This window comes from Cetorhinus maximus, chromosome 3 (assembly GCF_964194155.1).
Source record: "Cetorhinus maximus chromosome 3, sCetMax3.hap1.1, whole genome shotgun sequence".
In the NCBI taxonomy this organism is placed as follows: domain Eukaryota; kingdom Metazoa; phylum Chordata; class Chondrichthyes; order Lamniformes; family Cetorhinidae; genus Cetorhinus; species Cetorhinus maximus.
In genome coordinates, this window is record NC_135881.1 from 15,261,546 (window position 1) to 15,268,310 (window position 6,765).

Consider the following 6,765-nt stretch of genomic DNA (forward strand, 5'->3'; position numbering starts at 1 on the left):
GAATTCCATTTGCCACTGCTTTGTCCACCTGACCAGTCCATTGATATCTTCCTGCAGTTAACGGCTGTCCTCCTCACTATTTACCATCCTACCAATTTTTGTGTCATCCGCAAAGTTCTTGATCATACCCCCTGCATTTAATTCCAAATCATTTATGTACACCACAAACAGCAAGGGCCCCAGCACCAAGCCCTGTGGAGCCCCACTGGAAACAGGCTTCCAGTCACAGAAACATCCCTCTATCATCACCCTCTGCTTCCTGCCTCTCAGCCAATTTTGGTTTCAATGTGCCACTTTGCCTTGGATCCCATGGGCTCTTACTTTCTTTACCACTCTGCCAAGAGGGACCTTACCAAAAGCCTTGCTAAAGTCCATGCAGACCACATCAAATGCATTACCTGCTTCCATTGTGAAGACTGACACAAAGTATTCATTGAGGTCTGCACCCATGTCTTCCGGGTCCACACACACATTATCTCTATGGTCCTTAATTGGCCCCACTCTTTCCCTAGTTATTCTCTTGCTCTTTATATATTTAAAAAGCCCCTTTGGGATTTCCTTTATTCTACCCACCAATGTTTTCTCATGCACTATCTGCACTTTTTATACTCTTCTAGGTACTCTGCCATATTGAGCCCTCGGTATCTGCCATTAGCTTCTCTTTTTTTCTTTTTTTATGTCCCTTGACATCCAGGGTTCTCCAGACTTGGTCCTCCCCTTTGTCTTTATGGGGATGTATTTGCCCTGTACCCTTGCTATTTCCTCCTTGAATGCCTCCCACTGCTCTGACACAGTTTTATCTACAAGTAATTTCTCCCAGTTCACTTGGGCCAAATCGTATCTCATCTTAGTAAATTTTGCCTTTCCCCAGTTTAGAACTTTTATTCCCGGCCCAACCTTATCCTTTTCCATAACTATCCTAAATCTAACTGTGTTATAGTCACTATCCCCAAAATGCTCCCCTACTGATACGCCTTCCACCTGCCCGGGCTCATTTCTGAATATTAGGTCCAGAACTGTCCCCTCCCTTGTTGCGTTTTCTACGTACTGGCTAAAAAGGTTCTCCTGGATGCAACTTAAGAATTTTGCTCCCTCCCTATATTGCACACTAAAACTATCCCAGTTAATACTTAGGTAGTTAAAATCCCCTACTATTACTGCCCTATTAATCTTACACTTCTCTGAAATTTAATTACATATTTGATCCTCTATCTCTCCCTGACTTTTTGAGGGCTGATAGTGCACACCCAACAGAGTGTTTGCCCCTTTTATGATTTTTACTTCTATCCATATGGCTTCATTTGATGATCCTTCCAGGATATCATCCCTCCTCACTGCTATAATTGATTCCTTGATCAATATTGCAACACCCCCTCCTCTTCTATCCCCCTCTCTATCTCATCTGAATACCCTATAACCAGGAATGTTGAGCTGCCAATCCTGCCCTTCTTTTATCCAAGTCTCGGCCATAGCTATGATATCAAACTCCTACCTGCCTATCTGTACCCTCAGCTCATCTGTCTTATTCCTCAGGCTGCTTGCATTAACATATATCCCATTTAGCCTTGCTAAACTCACTTCTTTCTTATTGAGCCTATGTTTCCTCTGCCCCAGACTTACTCACTAACGTTTTAACTTCTAATTCCATCTCAGCTTCTCTCCCCTCTGAACTACTTTTCAGGATCCCATCCCCCTGCCAGTTTAGTTTAAATCTGCCCCAACAGCATTTGCAAACCTCTCCCGTGAGGATGCTGGTCCCCTTCCTGTTCAGATGTAACCTGTCCAACTTGTACAGGTCCCACCTTTCCCAGAAATGGTCCCAATGCCCCAGGAATCTAAACCCCCTCCCTCCTGCAGCATCTCTCCAGCCACGCATTCATCTGCTTTATCTTTCCATTCCTATACCCACTACTGAGCGATATGGGGAGTAATCCGGAGATTACTACTTTTGGAGTCCTGCTTTTCAATTTCCTACCTAACTCCCTAAAGTCTGCTTGCAGGACCTCATTTCTCTTTCTTCCTATGTCATTGGTCCCAATATGGACCATGACCTCTGGCTGTTCGCCCTCCCCCTTCAGAATGCCCTGCAGTCGCTCCATAACACCCTTGACCTTGGCACCCGGGAGACAACATACCATCCTGGAGTCATGCCAGCGGCTGCAGAAGAGCCTGCTTACTCCCGTCACTAACAAATCCCCTACCACTATTGCCCTTCCACACTTCTTCCTCCCTTCCTGAGCAGCTGGACCACCCACAGTGGCCCATGGCCTTGGCTGTGGTTGGCCTCCACAGGGGAACCGTCACTCTCACCGTTTTCCAAGGCCAAAAAATGGTTTGCGAGTGAGATGCACTCGGGGGAGTGGTGGGGGGGTGGGGGGGGTGGGTGGGTGGCGGGGGTTGGTGGCGGGGAAGGACTCCCTCAATATCTGCCTGGTTCCCCTCTTCTGTCTGGCGGTCACCCATTCCCTCCCTGCTTGCACTTTCTTAAGCTGCAGGGTGACCACGTCCTGAAATGTGCTATCCACGAACCTCTCAGCCTCGTGAGTGCACCATAGTGCCCCCAGCTGTCACTCAAACTCCAAAACCCGGAGCTCGAGTTGCTCCAGTCGGAAGCACCTCCTGCACACGTGGTCATCCAGACCACCAGGAGCGTCTAGGATTTCCCACATAGCAAATCACAGGACTGATATCCCCAGACATATCTTAACTAAATAGAATATGGACCCTTGCTTTTATTTTACCCAAACTCCTACTTTAGGTTTTTTTTTTGAAAAAATACTTTATTCATAAATTGTCTGGAAGAACATTACAAAACATTTCTAAATCACCATCACAAAAAGTGCAATCAGTTTCAACTTTTACACATGGATCTCGAGGTGCTTCAATACAATCAATGAATATTACAGTCATTTCAATGTGGTCATTACAGACAGTCAGACAGTGCAGTGGTGTTGGAGTTATCAACATACATCATGTTGCACTCTGAGGTGCTTCAATACAATTATAATACAATTAGTATTCAATGCATACATTCATTGTGAGCCGTACAGCCCGAGGGGTCTATGCAATTCCCAGCCCCTCGGTGCACTATGGCAGAAAGGTCTTAGACAGCAACCTTTCCCCATTGCGCCTTTGCAGCAGCTGCCCCAGGCTTTAGTGCGTCCCTCAGCACGTAGTCCTGGATCTTGGAATGTGCCAGTCTGCAACACTCGGTCGGGGACAACTCTTTGCACTGGAAGACCAACAAGTTTTGGGCAGACCAAAGAGTGTCTTTCAACAAGTTGATGATCCTCCAGCTGCAGTTGATGTTTGTCTCGGTGTGTGTCCCTGGGAACAGCCTGTAGAGCACAGAGTCCTGTGTCACTGCGATGCTCGGGATGAACCTAGACAGAAACCACTGCATCTCTCTCCAGACCTTTGCAAAGGCACAATCCACAAGGAGGTGAACAACGGTCTCGTCCACACCACAGCCACCTCGAGGGCAATGTGCAGAGGAGGTGAGACCCCTGGCCTAACTCCTACTTAAGTATATACTAGATGCTAGACCCTCTAGATAGTCTAGATCCTCTCGGTGCTTCTGACTGCCTGTCCCAGGGTCCTCCTCTCACCCTCTCCTCTAGCTGCTGCTGACTGCCTGTCCCATGGTCCTCCTCTCACCCTCTCCTCTAGCTGCTGCTGACTGCCTGTCCCAGGGTCCTCTTCTTGCACTCTCCTGTAGGTGCTGCTGACTACCTGTCCCAGGGTCCTCTTCTTGCACTCTCCTGTAGGTGCTGCTGACTGCCTGTCCCAGGGTCCTCCTCTCACACTCTCCTGTAGGTGCTGCTGACTGCCTGTCCCAGGGTCCTCTTCTTGCACCCTCCTGTAGGTGCTGCTGACTGCCTGTCCCAGAGTCCTCCTCTCGCACGCTCCTGTAGGTGCTGCTGACTGCCTGTCTCAGGGTCCTCCTCTCGCACTCTCCTCTAGGTGCTGCTGACTGCCGGTCCCAGGGTCCTCCTCTCGCACTCTCCTCTGACGAGTCTCACATTCTATTACTCTAGGGAAAGATGTTTGTCCTGAATTTGAATTCCCCACTGGATTTATTGGTGACTATCTTATATTTAGGGTCCTTAGTTTGGTTTCTCCAGCAAGTGAAAACATCATCTCTAGCTCTACCCTATCGAGCTCCTTCATAATTTTAAAGCCCTCTGCTAGGTCATCCCAGGTGATTAGAACTGAGAGGCCTCAAGCAGTTGGTCAGAAAGAAGCTGAGCCCACCTCGCACGCCACCCCCCTGCCTTACAAACTCTTCGAAAATCAGATTGCCTCCCAACATTTGGGCAGCCCATACTAGATTAGCAGGAGTAAAAAGGAAATTCAGGGGGAAAAAAAAAACACAGCAATTAAAAATAATTACCTTTGTGACTACCAATTCCCAACAACAGATGCCAAGGAGTAAAGAAGTTTTAAAAACAAAAAGCTAAAAGCTACTGCGGATGCTGGAAATCCAAAACAAAACAAAAACAGAATTACCTGGAAAAACTCAGCAAGTCTGGCAGCATCGGCGGAGAAGAAATCAGTCAACGTTTCGAGCCTCCATGGCCCTTCGGCAGAACTGCAGCATAGTTTCAACAAGGGAGAAATATAAATTGGTTTAAGGTGGGTGGGGGGCGGGGGGGAAGATACACATTGAGGGTGTGGTGTGAGCAGATAATCAAAAGATGTCAGAGACAAAAGGGTCAAAGAGGTGTTGAAGGTGGTGGTCTTTGTCTGAGAAAAGTGCTAATTAAGAATGGAATACAGGATATTCAAAGTACAGCTCTAGTGGGGGTGGGGTGGAAAGACTAAAGGTTTTAGTTTTAGATTTATAAATAATGGAAATAGGTGGGGAAAGAAGAATCTATATAAATTATTGAAAAAAAAGCGGGTGGGGGGGGAAAAGAAACGGGGTGGGGATGGGGGGAGGGGGAGTTTAAGATCTAAAGTTGTTGAATTCAATATTCAGCCCAGAGGGCTGTAAAGTGCCTAGTCGGAAGATGAGGTGCTGTTCCTCCAGTTTGCGTTGGGCTTCACTGGAACAATGCAGCAAGCCAAGGACAGACATGTTGGCAAGAGAACAGGGTGGAGTGTTAAAATGGCAAGCGACAGGGAGGTTTGGGTCTTTCTTGCGGACAGACCGCAGGTGTTCCGCAAAACGGTCGCCCAGTTTGCGTTTGGTCTCTCCAATGTAGAGGAGACCGCATTGGGAGCAACGAATGCAGTAGACTAAGTTAGGGGAAATGCAAGTGAAATGCTGCTTCACTTGAAAGGAGTGTTTGGGCCCTTGGACGGTGAGGAGAGAGGAAGTGAAGGGGCAGGTGTTGCATCTTCTGCGTGGGCATGGGGAGGTGCCATAAGTGGGGGTTGAGGAGTAGGGGGTGATGGAGGAGTGGACCAGGGTGTCCCGGAGGGAACGATCCCTACGGAATGCCGTCAAGGGGGGTGAAGGGAAGATGTGTTTGGTGGTGGCATCATGCTGGAGTTGGCGGAAATGGCGGAGGATGATCCTTTGAATGCGGAGGCTGGTGGGGTGATAAGTGAGGACAAGGGGGACCCTATCATGTTTCTGGGAAGGAGGAGAAGGCGTGAGGGAGGATGCGCGGGATATGGGCCGGACACGGTTGAGGGCCCTGTCAACGACCGTGGATGGAAAACCTCGGTTAAGGAAGAAGGAGGACATGTCAGAGGAACTGTTTTAACACTCCACCCTGTTCTCTTGCCAACATGTCTGTCCTTGGCTTGCTGCATTGTTCCAGTGAAGCCCAACGCAAACTGGAGGAACAGCACCTCATCTTCCGACTAGGCACTTTACAGCCCTCTGGGCTGAATATTGAATTCAACAACTTTAGATCTTAAACTCCCCCTCCCCCCATCCCCACCCCGTTTCTTTTCCCCCCCCACCCGCTTTTTTTTCAATAATTTATATAGATTCTTCTTTCCCCACCTATTTCCATTATTTATAAATCTAAAACTAAAACCTTTAGTCTTTCCACCCCACCCCCACTAGAGCTGTACTTTGAATATCCTGTATTCCATTCTTAATTAGCACTTTTCTCAGACAAAGACCACCACCTTCAACACCTCTTTGACCCTTTTGTCTCTGACATCTTTTGATTATCTGCTCACACCACACCCTCAATGTGTCTCTTCCCCCCCGCCCCCCACCCACCTTAAACCAATTTATATTTCTCCCTTGTTGAAACTATGCTGCAGTTCTGCCGAAGGGCCATGGAGGCTCGAAACGTTGTCTGATTTCTTCTCCGCCGATGCTGCCAGACTTGCTGAGTTTTTCCAGGTAATTCTGTTTTTGTTTAGTAAAGAAGTTTTGTTTGGTGGGGACACTGGCTTTGTGTCTGTGCTTTGTTTTGCTGCATGTGAGAATGCACCAGGTCACGGGAGTGCATTAAAGTGGGAATCGGTTTTCATGAGCCCAAATTAGAGTCAAGAGATTGAAATCTTCCTCAAATTAACTACAAAATGTTGCCCCGGGTCAATCCCATCACTGCTTTTCGACATCCGATCTGAAAACAATGAAAAGGAGGAAGGGAGAAAAAGAAAGGAGGAAGGAAACAAAGAAGGGGGGGGGGAAAAAATGGAACAAAAGAGACAGGTCAGCAATCCATGTTAAAATAAAACCGCTGAGTTATGCAGTAGCAAGAATTTAAACCTGGTGTTCGCGATCACCACAACCAGAAGAATGTTCTGACAGTACAGACCTGTACATCAGGGAGGCCAGCCTCTAAAGGACTC